The following is a 15000-nucleotide window of genomic DNA, read 5'->3' as shown; positions in this document are numbered from 1 at the left end:
CTAAGGAATATATCCAGAGACCTAGAAATCTACAGACCAGAAGAGCTTCTGCGTCATTTGAACACAATGGGGTAAAGCTCCATCAGCTCACAACCTGGTATGACTTACAACATTAGAAAACTTTCTTAAATCTTTAAGACACAGAAAGCGATAGAAAAAATACCTTAGGCACACTTTCATCACAAAACCATTTGCAAGGTCTAGAATCTTCTGATTTTAATAGTCAAATAGGCATTTCATTTTCTCCTTTATCATTTCTAATATCACATTCATATAAAATTTCTGAAGCCTCCATCTTAAAAGTTGTAGTTCCTATCTCCATATTCTCTGTCCTTCCATTGGATGTTATATTAAGCAACACATCTAATTATGTATAGTATTTATAAATAGATAGCGTATATGTATAAATATTGTCCTATGTCTTATTCCTGGTAAAAATATTCCCCAAACTCTTGGATTTCTCTAAGTGATAAGAGTTAAAAAAGGCATTTTTGTTGTTACATTTTGTTTTTGTTTTGTTCCCTGGACCTGAAAACACCTTAGAGAGATAAATATGTTACTTATAAATAACCAATCCTTTCAATCATACTTCAATCTACATTAATCAAGTGACTTTAGAAAGTGTACTTGACAGCCTCTGGATGGAAAGTCATTGCTGGGGGAACCAATTCTGGGATTCGAGAGTTGGAACTTTCAACCCCATCCTAAACTTGAGCAAGGGGAGAGGTGCTGCGGATTGAAGCAGTCCGTTATAGGTGATGATTTAATCATTGGGGATGCCTATGGAGTGAAGCCTCTTGGACACTAAAAGGACTGGGATTTGGAGAGCACATAAGGATGCTGGGAAATACGGTGCTAGAGAAGTGGAGTTTCACCTACCTTCCGCGCCATGCCCTTTGCATCTCCTCCACCATGTTCCTAAGCCTCTAAGCATCCCTTATAATGAACTAGTCTCTGTAAAACATTTAATGTGTGAGTTTATGTTATATTGTTCTGTGTGTTCTTCAAGTCAGAATTTAAGATTTAAGGGGTTTGTTGTTTTGGTTTTGATCACTACATCATTCTTGAATTGTGTACCTGACATATGAGAAGTTTGTGAAACAGCATGAATGGATTCAACTTCCCTTTGCTGCTCCTCGGTTATGTTCTTCTTGAACTTTTGATGTGCCAGTGTCTCTTTCTCACCCCTCACTAACATTTCCTTGTTTGCTTATATTAGCTATATGTCAACCAGCATCTCGTCCTTTCAACTGTATTAATCCTCCAACTCCCTTCTAGAATTTCATTCACTTGTGAAATGCGTGAGAATGGAAGCCACGTGTTCTGCTCCTACTTTCTGTTCATTTTCCCATCACTCATCACGCCCTCTTCCATCTGCCCAGTCAATTCATTCAGTTCTGCCTGTGACCAAGTTTTTGTAAAGAAAAAAAAATAAAACTGTTTAAACAGAAGAAAGATTTATTTTGCTTATTTATTTTGCTTGTAGTTGGAAGTGTCAGCTTGTGGTGGTCTGGCTCCACTACCCTGTGGCTGGTTCATAATTACATAGTGTAGTAGCATAGTCCCCCATGGCGTGGTGAGCAGGGAGCAGAAAGAGAAGAAGGGGCCAAGCACAGAGTACAGCTTGAAAAAGACACCTCTAGTGACCTACTTTCTCTAGTTGTGATGTGGAAGGTGATGTATGCTGTGAACGTGTTCTGTTGCCATTGGTTAATAAAGAAGCTGCTTTTGGCCAGTGGCTTAACAAAGTAAAGACAGGCTGGAAGAGATCTATAGAGAGAGTAGGCAGAGGCAAGGAGAAGCCATGTAGCTACCACCAGGGACAGACACCTGCCTTTGTTGGAGCCCGCCAAAACTTTGCTAGTAGGCTATGACCTCGTGGTGACGCACAGATTAATGGAGATGGGGTAGTTAAGGATATAAGAGCTAGCTAGAAATACACTTCAATGATTGGTCAAGCGGTGATTTAAATAATATATAGGTTCTGTGTGATTATTTCATGATCTGGGCAGCTGGGAATGAACAAGTGGCATCTCCCTAAACAGCTAGGTGTCTGCTCCTAATGCCTCTAGAACTCAGCAAACAACCCTCCCAGTGAGGAGAAAGGCTTGCCTTCAGAACATGAGATCTAGGGAATACCCCTTATTCAAAACCTAACATTCTCATATACTGATATTTCTGCAGCCTTTTAGTTTTCAGACCATCCTTGTTTTGTTTTGCCTATCCTGCTTAGAAGTCATGGCATTTCTCCTTGCTTCTCTGCTTACTTTTTTCTTTTTCCTGACTGCTACTTGCCCTCCAACTGCTTAATATTTTTGTTGTTCTTTAAGATGGCAAATTCAATTTTCATTTTTATTGTCAAAATTATACTGAATTAATGCAAGCAATTCCAAACTTAGAAAAAAACAGAGTCAGGAGGATTAGCAGGAGTTCTAAGCCATTCTGGGTTATAATATGTGACTGTTATTAAAAAATTAAAAAATAAAGTGAAACAAAACAAAAATATCAAACAACCCTGTAATTAGTGATCTCATCAAATAAGCTTCCATCAGCAACTGCAATACACAGTTCTTAAAATCATGTTCCCTCACAAGATCTGAAGAATGTTAGCTGAATCTGTCTTGACAGCCTCTTCCTTGAGGACTAGCTTTCATTGTACTGAAAGGTACTATACAAGCAGCCAAGTGAAGGAAGCAAGCAATAGTCCCACCCAGATATAATACCTATGAACCACAGCAATGACTAACACGACTAACATGACATGATAAAACCCAAGGGTACCACAGTGGCATTTATACTTTCGTGGTAGCTAACAGCTCCCTAATTGAAATTAACACCTACTTAGTAAGAGGGAAACCATGCTGATGCTGAAAGCCCAGCCAAGTACCCAGGGATAGAGAACACCTGACCACTATCAATTTTCTAAATTGGCATAATTACTTATTGCATTTAAAAATACTTATCCTTATATCTTCCGATCCAATAAGCTTCTTTTTTTGCAATAGATGCCAATCATTACAGAAGAGGGATCGAGAGTGTTACCACAGCTGGTCAAAAAAGAGAGAACAGTGATTGTGGGGTCGCCAGCCTCAGATGAAACATATACAGCACAACTTCAGGATCTAAGGCTTAGGGAACATTGTGAAAGAGGGGAAAGAACAATTTTAAGAGCCAGAGGCCCAGGAAGTCTGCTGTGAGACTGTCTCCTAAAAGAGAGGGAAGCTACACACATGATGCCTCAACAAGACCCAAAGGAGGACAATACCAGTAGATATGATAACATGGACAGGGGAAATCTCAGGGACCCTGCTCACAGACAAAGACCTACAGGTAACTATGGAACGCTGGACAGCAGAGAAGTAGCTGTTCCCAGGGATAAGCCCCATAATAGGTTATCCAATACCAAATGGTCAGTCTTGAAAACATATTCACACACAAGCTATACTAAATGGATGAATAAGGCTGTATTTATATAGTTAGGCATATTTCAAGAGAAAACAATGCCTAGTGAATGGGAAATATTGGAGGCAGGGAAGGGAAGGGGAAACGATGCATACTTAATTAAAAATATATATTAAAACATCATGTACCCTAACGTACTTTTCTGTGAATTTTAGTATTGCCTTTCTACCCACTATGATTTTCTTTTGTGAGAGAAGTTGTGATAGGAAGACAGACACGTACATTGATCAGTCACTTCCTTAGAATGGAGCTCAAAGCTTGGTACGATTGTGTACCTCTTTATCCCCCGCACACAGGAGGCAGAGAAAGGCAGATCTCTCAAAGTTCAAAGCCAGCATTGTCTACATGGCAAGTTCTAGGCCAGGCAGGCTACATAGTGAAACCCTGACCCCTGGCCAAAACTAAAAATAACTGATGAACTGGTGCAGCTACAGGAAGTAAAGAGTTTGTCATGGGTTCTTCTGTGCGTAAGTGATATAAATCAGACAAGTTATATGCTTTCTCTCTGTCGTCTTAAAAGAATATAAAAAGCCACAGCTGTCTGACATGGATGTCAGTGATAAGAATAAAAATCAAAATAAATAAATCCAGGTCTAGCTCTTAAAATATCAGCATTAAGTGTTCAATAAATGCTAGCTACTGCACTCACCATTATTAAACACAAAGAACATCTAGGGAAGACCCTGAGCTCGCTTGAGGGAGGGTTTACATAAAGGTTCTGGGAGGAGATAATCTCGTGCCAAGTTTACAAAAACGAGGAAGATGGTCCAATTTCAAGAGGGCCAGAAAGGGTATTTCAGGCACCAAGATAACAAATAATGTTATAAAAGATAGGAAACTGTGCTGTGTGTAAGAAAATATAAGACATAAGAAATATTCACAGAGTATAGTGGATTTATGTTTACAGTATATTTTAAGTCCAGGAGTGCTAAATTCAACATGACAATGGGTGTAAAACTTTTGGTATATAATGGAGAAGACTGGCGATTTAGTTAAAGATTTTAATTTTCTCCTATATTAGATATTTTGTCATACATATTTGTTTCCAAATGTGTCTTATTTGTTGCTTTGAAATAAAACAACCAAAACCATAGTGGAGATACCTAAAATTAGATTGAGGACAGCATGTTTAAATTCATTTCTACACTTTCTGATTATATATATATATACATATACATATATATACATATGTATATATACTATATGTGTAATATTTATTTATTTATTTATGAAAGCAGATTTAATATCTCCCTCTCTCCAGGAAATAGGAGAAAAAGAATACCAATCAGTTGAAAACTGAGATCTTCACATTAAAATGTGTTTTACAATATATTCATTACATTTGTAACTGACCCATATAATAGGTTGACCATGTTTATTGCAGTTATTAATTCAGAATGTCTACAGCATTAGGGTGAAGTAAGATGTCAAAACCATTTAGTGAAATCTATATTCTGATTAAGACTGTGTGCTGAGTTGCTCATACATTCAAAGTAGTCACAGGCAATAACAACCCATCTATGTTTATATACTACATTTAATCACAAGAGTCCAGACCATTTGGTAAACTAAAATTACTCCATTGTTCAACCATAACAATAATGGTGCATATAGAAATAACGTAATACAAAATGCAGAAGCCTGATAAAATACATGGTTTAAAATAAATACCATGAATTCAAATTAATGATCTTGTTTATATACAGCATGGAGTCTTCGAGTTGAATCATCTTAAGGAAGCAAGAAGGGACCTTTGCAATCACCTTCACCAACTGTTTCATTTCACATTTATAAGGAAACTAATTTTTTGCCATTTTGATTCTTGCTGATTCCCACTAAATAACGATATTATCCTTATGCCAGCACTTGCAAAAATAATATATATTTTAAAGTGACAGGAGAAGTACATATTATTGTGACTATATTATCGTCACTACTCAGTTTAGAAATTAAGATTCTGAGAATTCCATCAATGAACCAATCAAGATGTTGCCATGATCACCACCAGGGAATTCTTCAGTAAACTTTGGAATGTGCTAAGGTGATTGGTTATCTAGTTGGAGGCTTTCTCTTCTTGTCTCTCTAAAAAGGCTGATGTATCTGTCATGCTCATCTAGAGAAAGAGCCAATGGCAAGCTTTTATCAGCATTTGAAAGGCTCAGAAAAAACCGGGCGGTAGTGGCGACACCTTTAATCCCAGCACTCGGGAGGCAGAGGCAGGCGGATCTCTGTGAGTTTGAGGCCAGCCTGGTCTACAAGAGCTAGTTCCAGGACAAGAACCAAAAGCTACGGAGAAACCCTGTCTCGAAAAATCCAAAAAAAAAAAAAGAAAAGAAAAGCTCAGGAGGGACACTCTAAAATACATGAAGCCCATGAACTGTCTCCATATTTAAATCGGGGATTGATTTTAGTATCGCTGTATTGAGAATCTCTTATTTGAGATGCTTGGGGCCCACAAGTACTTCAGATTTAGGATTTTTATATTATGTATTTTTGTAAACATAATGACATATACAGGTATGGGACCCAAGTTGAAATACAAAATGGGTCTATGATATAACACTGAAGCCTTGAGTTGGCCCCCCAAATTCTGAGAACTCTCTAAATAAGTTGAACATCAGATGATAGGCAACTTCCTCCACCTGTCTCTTGCCTTATTTCCCCTTGCAGCAAAAGTCTTTATTCAAATTCATGTTTGAACTTCTCAGTAAGCCTTAAGGTGGATCTCTCAATAACATTTTTTCTTCCACCCCCCACTCTTCATTTACAGAATCTTAGGAAATAATTTTTAAGCTGCTGAAGTCATGGCTAGCTTACTGTTCATTCACTATTACTCAACCAGCTAGCTACTCCTGCCTAGGAATTATATTTCACTTCTACAGTGTAGAGTTGTTTTTCTCATCTATTCTCTGATTCATTGGGTTTTCAAAGGCCATTGGAGTATGTTGTGGTGTTAGAATGAAAGCTTTGAGAGGGCTGAGGCATGGTCCTCAGAAAGAAATTAGCACACTCCAGAAACATCCATGACTGTAGAAAAGGGTGACTCTGGGATGGTTCTGTATACAGAGATCGTCTCTTAGACATACTGGGCAGAGTTAATGGGGCATGTTAAAGCTTTCTTGGAGGTTGCTGCCATCATTGAAGAGCTTCAAGGCAGAAACTGTGGTCCTATAATTACCATGGTGACCAGCTAGTGGATGTTGTGAATATGGCATTAGATTGAGAACATTTGAAAGAACTGAAACCCTGTTCCAAGGAAGAAATTTGAATTCATTCAACTTGGAGCAGAGCTTCCATTTCTGGATCAGCATAGGTGTATATGGCAGGGGTGCTGCATCCCTCGAGTTAGGCTGCTAGAAGCTGGGCCATATTCCTTCCACGTGCAGAGCAAGAGGAGGGAGCTCACCAGCTGCTGCTCCTATTGTTCGTCTATGTTAGAAGTCAGTTTACAAGTTGTAGTTTGTACTCATTCTCCTTGTGTTAAACTGAAACCATCACTGCATTCCTAGATCCTGGAGTATCTGTAGCCCCAGAGACATTCAGTAAGTATTATGTCCCATTTGCTACCCGTAACTGACACAGCAGCCATGGAGACTCTTGTCTCTCCTACAGCTGTGTGGTGGAATTAGCGGGAATGAAGAAGGCTTGCTGAACGTGCGGGCATTTTAAGCAGTACTTTCACCTAGTTCCTGAGTTTGTATTTTAACAGTGATACAAAGGTCGTTGTTTTAACTTTTAGGCAGGAAAAGAGACTTATCGACATGGCCTACTCTGTATGTGGATTTATCTAAGGGTTAGAGCACTGTGTAGGGATCAGATTTTCTCACCTGGGTTAGGTGGACCAGTGAGAGCATGATTCAAGACAGTTGTCATAAAGAGAGATAAACTCGGTCAGTTTTCAAACACGGAAAGCGAGGTGAATAAGCAGCCATTGTAGCAATCCTTAGAGCAGGGGGAAGAGCTGGGGCCCATGGACTGGGAGAGTGGCCTTGGGTAGATGCACAACCATGATGTACATTATTAAGAATGACCCACTTGGGTGGCTCCCAGCTAAAGTTTTCAAGTAAGTGTGGCTGTAGAACTTCTGATGGTGTGGAAGTGTCCAGCACAACTTCAGACATGGGGGGTCTTTCAGTTCCAAGCATCTTACACCACCCACCTCAGCTGTGGATGTGTTCCATCCCTGAGTCCCAGGCTGTCCCTTATTATTTGAAAAATGTCAGAGTCTTTATCTTTCTGTCTGCCTCTGTCTGTCTGTCTGTGTCTCTGTCTCTCTTACTTCTCTCTCTCTCTCTCTCTCTCTCTCTCTCTCTCTCTCTCTCTCTCTCTCTCTCTCTCTCTCTGATTTTCTTTGAATACTCAAACCCTCAAAACTGATTTCTCTGCAGTCATTTGGTGTATCCACTTCTGTGTTCTTAGTCTTTCACACAGAAGTCTCCACAATGCAGTCCCTGAGGCTCAGAGAAGTAACGCCTTACGTTTATCTCAATTGCCTTGCCCTGTTGCTTTCTGCACTGACTCCTCTGACCACCACTCTGAATCTCATTTAGCACCTCATCCTCATTTCTCACATTCAGGCCTGCAGGTGTTTTCTCCATTACTTAACCATACCAGGGTGTCTTCCTCCAGCCTTGATACCTGCTGGTCTCTCTGTGTGAGATACATTTCTCTGTATCAGCAGTGGGGTCCTCCTCAGCTTCAAGTCTCATCTCAGATGAAGTATCATATGCCCAGAGATCTTTAGTATTATCATTATTACACAGCATCACATAATGTCATACAAGTACCTGCTACCTCAGTCCCACCTGTCTTCAATCCTGTAAGTCCTGTTTTCCAAAGATGTTCTATGAAATCTATATTCACAATGAGAGAAAACATACCATGTTTACATTTCTGATACTCATCATATCTAATTGCAACAATTTTAGTCCCATTTAACTGTGCTTCCTCATGTTGAGATAACTATACTATTAGTATCACCCTTGTAGAGCTGTAGATCCATTTGCACTAGCATTGATATGAATTTAAATACACACAGTGCATAGGTATTCTATTGCCAAAAGAAATTTCGAAGCATTATTTGTCAACCAATATTCAATAGACTTTAAGGTAATATAAATAAAAACTTTCACAGATTCTAGTATTCACAGATTTAGCAACTTCCACGTCAGTATACACTTGCAAAAATCAATGTACAACACTTGGTAGAGACCTATTTCACTCATTTGTGTCTGTGTCATCTGTACATTCAAGAAAATCAGTACGTGATGTTTACTATAAGATGTTGTGTGTGTTTCTGTGAGTTTGTGTATATGACCTGATCTGTGTCTAAACCTGGCAGAAATCATACTCTAACGTGGCTGCAGGTGATTTAGGTCTTATATTTCTAATTTAGTACAAAATAAGGTTGTTTAATATTTAAATATTATTTATATATTTATTTACAATATTTAACTCTTCTTTTAAACTAAATTAGAATCATAAAACCTTTGTGAGAGTATAGTAAAATTCAATAAGAATTCTTACATATTGGATATTTCCAGAAATAAAATAGTCAACTGCAATAATATTGTACTTGCATTTGAAGCCTGTGCTATAAGAAAGCATTTCATGGCTCTGTAAACCTAGCCAAAGCCCTTGGTACGGTCGTAGGCCATAGGTTAGAGCCTGCTATTGCTATTTTTCTAAAGACCATGCTGTCTGTCAAATTGCTTTCTTTTTATTTGTGTTATGTGCATAGACTTGGACTCCTCTCAGCTTTTGCCTGAGATATTCTTTTTGCTATGATGCACAACTGGTCGAAGCAGTAAAACTAAGAGACCACACACTCAGTTCTAAAGATGGACATTTCTCTCAGCATCCCAACCAGCACCAGGCTCAGAAGACAGAATGTAAGAGCTGGATGATGAGGAGGCAAATTCTGGAATCAACATGGCCGCTGCAGTCGTAAGTTCACACCAGTGTGGTTACCTATGCAAAACCTGCACAAGGTTGGTGTAGCACCAAATCCATCATGAGTGGAAGCTGCTTTCCAGCCTCACCCCTTACTAAGGAGGTATTAGCAGTTAATCCTTGGTGGAGAAAGATTCATTCCTTTTTATCTCCCTTCAGAATGTGAAACCACTCTTAGATTTCCCATGCTCCACTGGATGGATAACCTTACACCCATGCAGGTATAGACTGCACTAATTGAACTTAGTAGGCTGTCATATTTTAGAGGGCAGAGAAAGAGAAGAGCTGAAGTCATGGGGGGAGAATATTGCCAGGGAGTTTATGGTGAGTTGGAGGAGGGAAATAAGGGGTGCATATGGCCAGGTTTCATTGTGAACTATATGACATTCTTAAGAATAAAGAAAAGGTAACATTTAGAATGTCTAATTTTATAGGTCTAAGTTTTCGACATTAGGCTATAAAATGGTGTTTTCAACAGACAGGTGTTTGGCTCTGTTATGTGTATTTGTCCCTGCTATGCCACACCTACATACTGCTGTTGTTTTGTTTGTATGTCCCTCAAAGGTAAAGGAGTAGGTCTCAAGAGTGGAGGGAGTAGGGGGTGTTGTGGACCATCGGAAGGTAGAGCTTTGTAAGAGGGTTATTGAAGGCTGCCTTCCAAAAGGATTGTAAGATGTACCTTGGCTTTCTCTCCATTCTGGTTCATGAGGTGAGCAGACACAAACCACTCAGATTAGCCACCTTTGGCAGAAGCGAAAGCCATGGGACTTCCTGATCTTTGACTTTTAATTTTTATATTTCCGAGATAAATAAACCTCCCATTTCATAAATAACTCATGTCAGGTATTTCATTAGAGTAATAGAAAGCTGACTTATACTTCAATCATTATCTTATAATAATTTTTGATCAGGTTATCCACTTTTATAAAAAGAGTTGAGTGATACATATTGCTCATTTTATGAATCTTATTCATGGAAAATGCCCAAGAGGTAAATCATTGGCACCTAAAATTAAAGGAATAAAAAAATGCATAAACCACTTAATGCATAGATAAAAGGAGAACTCAATGCCTTCTTCATAAGAGATACTTTTGTCTAAGAAAGTGTTTCAACTAAAGTATCTGATAAATAAAAACAGGATTTTGAAGCATTTTTAACAAAAGATTTAATAATTTAGCAGCATTCTTCTCTTTGAAAGACTATGCAGATGTAAGACTCATTTACATAAGTGTGATAATCAGCAGTATAGAATCGTTTTTAAAATGAATAATATTCCAGAGTTGTATTATTGGAAAATAATAAAGACTAAATTTCCAAGAAAAATGAGATCTCAAATATTACAAAATTAAACTGGGAATCGATTAAAGATGAATTTGCCAGAAGCTATCCTAATGATGATGAAGAGTTTAGAAAAGAATACCTCTTCAACCTGAGGAGCTGTGCAGCTTTGGTGTGGAACATTTTAGAGAACTAAGAACATAGGGACTTGGATCAAGAGATAAAGGTTTGTAAGAACTGAAAGCAATCTAAAGACAAATTTGATGTGGGAGTGATTTCTTTCTAATCTGTTGCTTTCATTGGTTAAATAAAGAGACTGCCTTGGCCCTTTAATAGGACATAAAATTAGGTAGGCAGAGTAAACAGAACAGAATGCTGGGAGAAAGAAGCTGAGTCAAGGAGTCGCCATGATTCTCCCACTCCAGACAGACGCAGGTTAAGATCTTCCCTGGTAAGCCACCTCGTGGGCTACACAGATTATTAGAAATGGGTTAGATTAATATGTAAGAGCTAGCCAATAAGAGGCTGAAACTAATGGGCCAAGCAGTGTTTAAAAGAATACAGTTTCCGTGTAATTATTTCGGGGCATAAGCTAGCCATGTGGGCGGCAGGGTGCGGGGACGCAGCCCTGCCGCTCCTATTACAACAAAAATTTCAAAGGTATTTAGTTTGGAAGAGATGGGTTCTATAAGCCCAACAGCTGGATACCGAATTATTTGAATTCAGCAATAAAATGGGCCAGGGAATATTTACCCCTCTCCATTTTTTTTTGTTAGGATGGAAATTTGCAGGCCTAGTATTTATTACCGCATGGTCTCATTTCTCCTTGTAAGTGAGGAAGGAGAGGGGACACTGCCCTTTTTCTTTTTTTGAAATACTCTCTTTGCTGACCCTAATTGTGTCTTACATGGGCAGGAACACTGCATGTCAGAGCAAGAGACGGGAAGCATGTGCACACTGGTCATGGCTGTGGGCAAGCATTTCCAGGGTTTTCAATATGTAACCTGCTCCTGCAAGATCCCCATGGTACAGACCTTGATAGCCAGCACTGTTTAATCACGTGACAAGTCCTTTTTCAGCCCCAAGGATGAGTGTGAATTATAATAATTATAACCCCTCCATGAGAGTGGATAGCAAATTCCATTGGTAACTCAGGTAACTCAGACATGGAAAATGTCCTAGGAAGGCCATGCTGGGGTATGTCTGTGTTCTCTTCCAGCTGCATGGTGCTTGTATCCCATTACTGCCCGTGCTATTTGTCACCAATGTCAGAGGCGCTGGTCTTCTAATCTTGCATTCTAGACCAGACATCTTCCAGGAATCTCCCAAGATTTTAGCATCACAGTGAGACCATTGAAGTTTCCAAATTCTTGGGCTTGATTCTCAACATCTCCAGCATTCAGACAGCCACCGTTGGAATAGCCAGATGTTGATCATTATAAGACATTCCAGTAACCCCACTGGCAAACGCATCTTGACACTTGATCATTTATTCAGTTGGTGTCTTATATGTAAAGGATAAATATACTTAAATGAGGGGTATTGAGTCTAAAAAGTCACTCCTAGCAGACACACACACACACACACACACACACACACGAGGGATTGTTAAAGAAATAGATGATACTTGGTCTGTGGTAGGAAAGAAAAGATTCAAGATGAATCTGACATACATATCTCATGAGGACATATATATGATTTTTGGGGACATGTCAAAGAGAGGCAACAGCTGATCTCAGGAGCTCTCACTATCAACAGATGAATCAACTGGGGCACCAAAAGTGATATTTAATATGAATAGAAATATCAGAAAATTTTAAGTTTGTGATTTTATAATTACACTCAAAACCGTCAGTGATCACCACTAGGTGTTGCTAGGGCACTAATTTTATTATTCAAAAGAGAGGCTAGGGAAAAAGGGCAAGAGAAAAAATTCAGAATTTATTTTGACTTTTCTATATGACTACTTTACAGTAAAAAGCTAGTGAAATAAAGCTCCCCTATATTAAAGAATTAAACTATTGAATGCAGAAAGATAAAGTCATAAAAAGTAAAGTGGTGACTTCTCAACTGCAAATTTCGCAACCTAAACAAACTAAAGAAAATGGCTACAAAACTCTGTTGCGTTCAATAAAATTCTTTGACATGAATGCACTACTAGGAGGCAACACTCAACTTGGTTTTGTAATTAAGTTGAAAGGGAGGAGAAATAGGAGAAGCTGAAAGGAAATAGGTGAATATGATCAGTGTGTGAGTGTGTGTGTGTGTGTGTGTGTGTATTTGACAAATGAATAAACCTTTCAAAGAATGAAAATAGCATTTGAGAGATATGCTGTAACTAGAACTACCATGTAGTATGTGTAGTCTCCTGATATATTTGAAAACAACCTTCTAAATGAGGTCATCAAGATTGTAGAATAGATTTTCACACTGATCCTTCATAAAAAAAAAAACATCAGTTTGAACATTGACCCATTGACAAAAATATAAGATCTAAATCTGAGTGAGTAGTTGGGTACAATAGAGAAAAAAGTAAAGTTGCGTTAAAGAGACAGCAAAGACTACCTCACATGACCTGGATCATGCCTGTCCCAACCTGCATGGCAAAGCTTAGAGGCTTACACCCTTAATTTGAGGGTAGACCAGTGAAAACCGTTGTCAGACCTCTTTCAGTGAGCCTCAGAACCAGGCCAGCCCATGGAAATCTCTTAGATGATAAGCTGGCTCCCAAACCAGTCCTGTGAACTCACTTCAGCCTGAGCAAAGGCTTCTTACAAGGGATTCTCAAATACTTATTAGGTATTTCTCAGCAAAACCTCCTGGGATAAGGGGGAGTGTAACAACATAGTCAGTGTTAAATGAACAAAAGCCAAACCTGACAGAAAGCAATTCCCACACAGCTGGGCTTCAAAACGCGAACAAGAGATGTGTTCTCAGACAAACAGATGTGGAGGTATTTATCATCACTAGAATCTTAAAAATGAAAGAATGCTAATAAATAACAAGAAATTCAAAACTTAATAAAAAGATAAGAACATCATCAAATTCAGATGGCCAGAGTAGAACGATGGTTCATAAATCACTGTCAATGCCACTATAAAAGTTAAAAGATAAAAGGATTAAAGTTAAGTTGAAATGGCCTTTCAGTGAGTTAATTTGTTGATTGATTCATAATTTTTGGAGCATTGATAACTGATTAAAGCTGGATATGGGACCTAGTTGATACAATTAGACTTTCCTTCTATCTCTCATTATCTCTTCCCTTCTCCCTTCCATTCTTCTCTTCCTCTCTTTCTTTCCCTGTCCCCATCTCTCTCCCCTTGTCTCTCTCCCTCCCTCTTTTTCTACCTCTGTGTTCCCTTCCCTTGCTCCTCTATCAATCTCTCTCTCTGCCCCTCCCCTAGACTTTCTCTCCTTCCCTTTCTTCTGTCATGAAATAACATGACATGTTAAGCACCGTTTTCTCCCACCATACTGTCTGGCCTGACTAAGAAGCACTGGAGCCAGTTGGCCATAGATTGAAACCTCCTAAACCTCAAGCCCAAACAAATCTCTTGGTATTTTATCACAGTACCAAAAAGCTAATAAACACCATTAAGGCATCTTAATAGTCCTCCAGGAGCTCACGCTCCAAGAACTTGCTTCCTAGTGAGTGGCAACATTTCAAGAGATGGTAGAACATTTAGAATGTCCTGACCTCTGCTCCTGGATGCCTTCTTCCTTCCTGGCTCTGAGCTGTCAGCAGTGTGGGCCACATGTCCTGCTGCCATCAGCCCCATCCAATGCTCCCAGGTGACCTGAGAGGCCCTGCTCGACCTTCTCCACTGTGATGCACTGAAACTTCTGGGCCATGAGCCACAGTGAAGCTTTCATCCCTGGAGTGGTTCTCTCATGTGACGCAATGATGTGAAAGTGGCCAGTGTGCACACCAGCCCTGCCCACATATACAAAAGAACGGGGAATAACACATGCAGCAGTTCATTCAATTGAAAAAGCCATGATCAGCAGAGCAAAGAGACAACCAATGGATTGAAATAAACTATTTTCTGACAGTATCTGGTAAAGGGTAAACAGCCCAGTTAATAGAGGATCTCCAGCAGGAGAAGGCAAATAGCCTGCTCATAACGTGGACTACTGAAAAACAGACTAAGGAGCTGAACAGACATTTTTCCTAAGAAGACTTAGAAATCATCACAAGGCACGTGAAAAATGTTTCACAACCCTGGGAAGGAAGGGAATGTAAGTGAAACTGTAATGAACTGCCAGCTTATGTATCTTATAATGTTCGTTATTGAAAGAGAAAGGAAT

The sequence above is a fragment of the Microtus pennsylvanicus genome, chromosome 15 (assembly GCF_037038515.1).
Source record: "Microtus pennsylvanicus isolate mMicPen1 chromosome 15, mMicPen1.hap1, whole genome shotgun sequence".
Classification (NCBI taxonomy): domain Eukaryota; kingdom Metazoa; phylum Chordata; class Mammalia; order Rodentia; family Cricetidae; genus Microtus; species Microtus pennsylvanicus.
The sequence above is the reverse complement of the archived record's forward strand: the minus strand, read 5'-3'. Positions refer to the sequence as shown.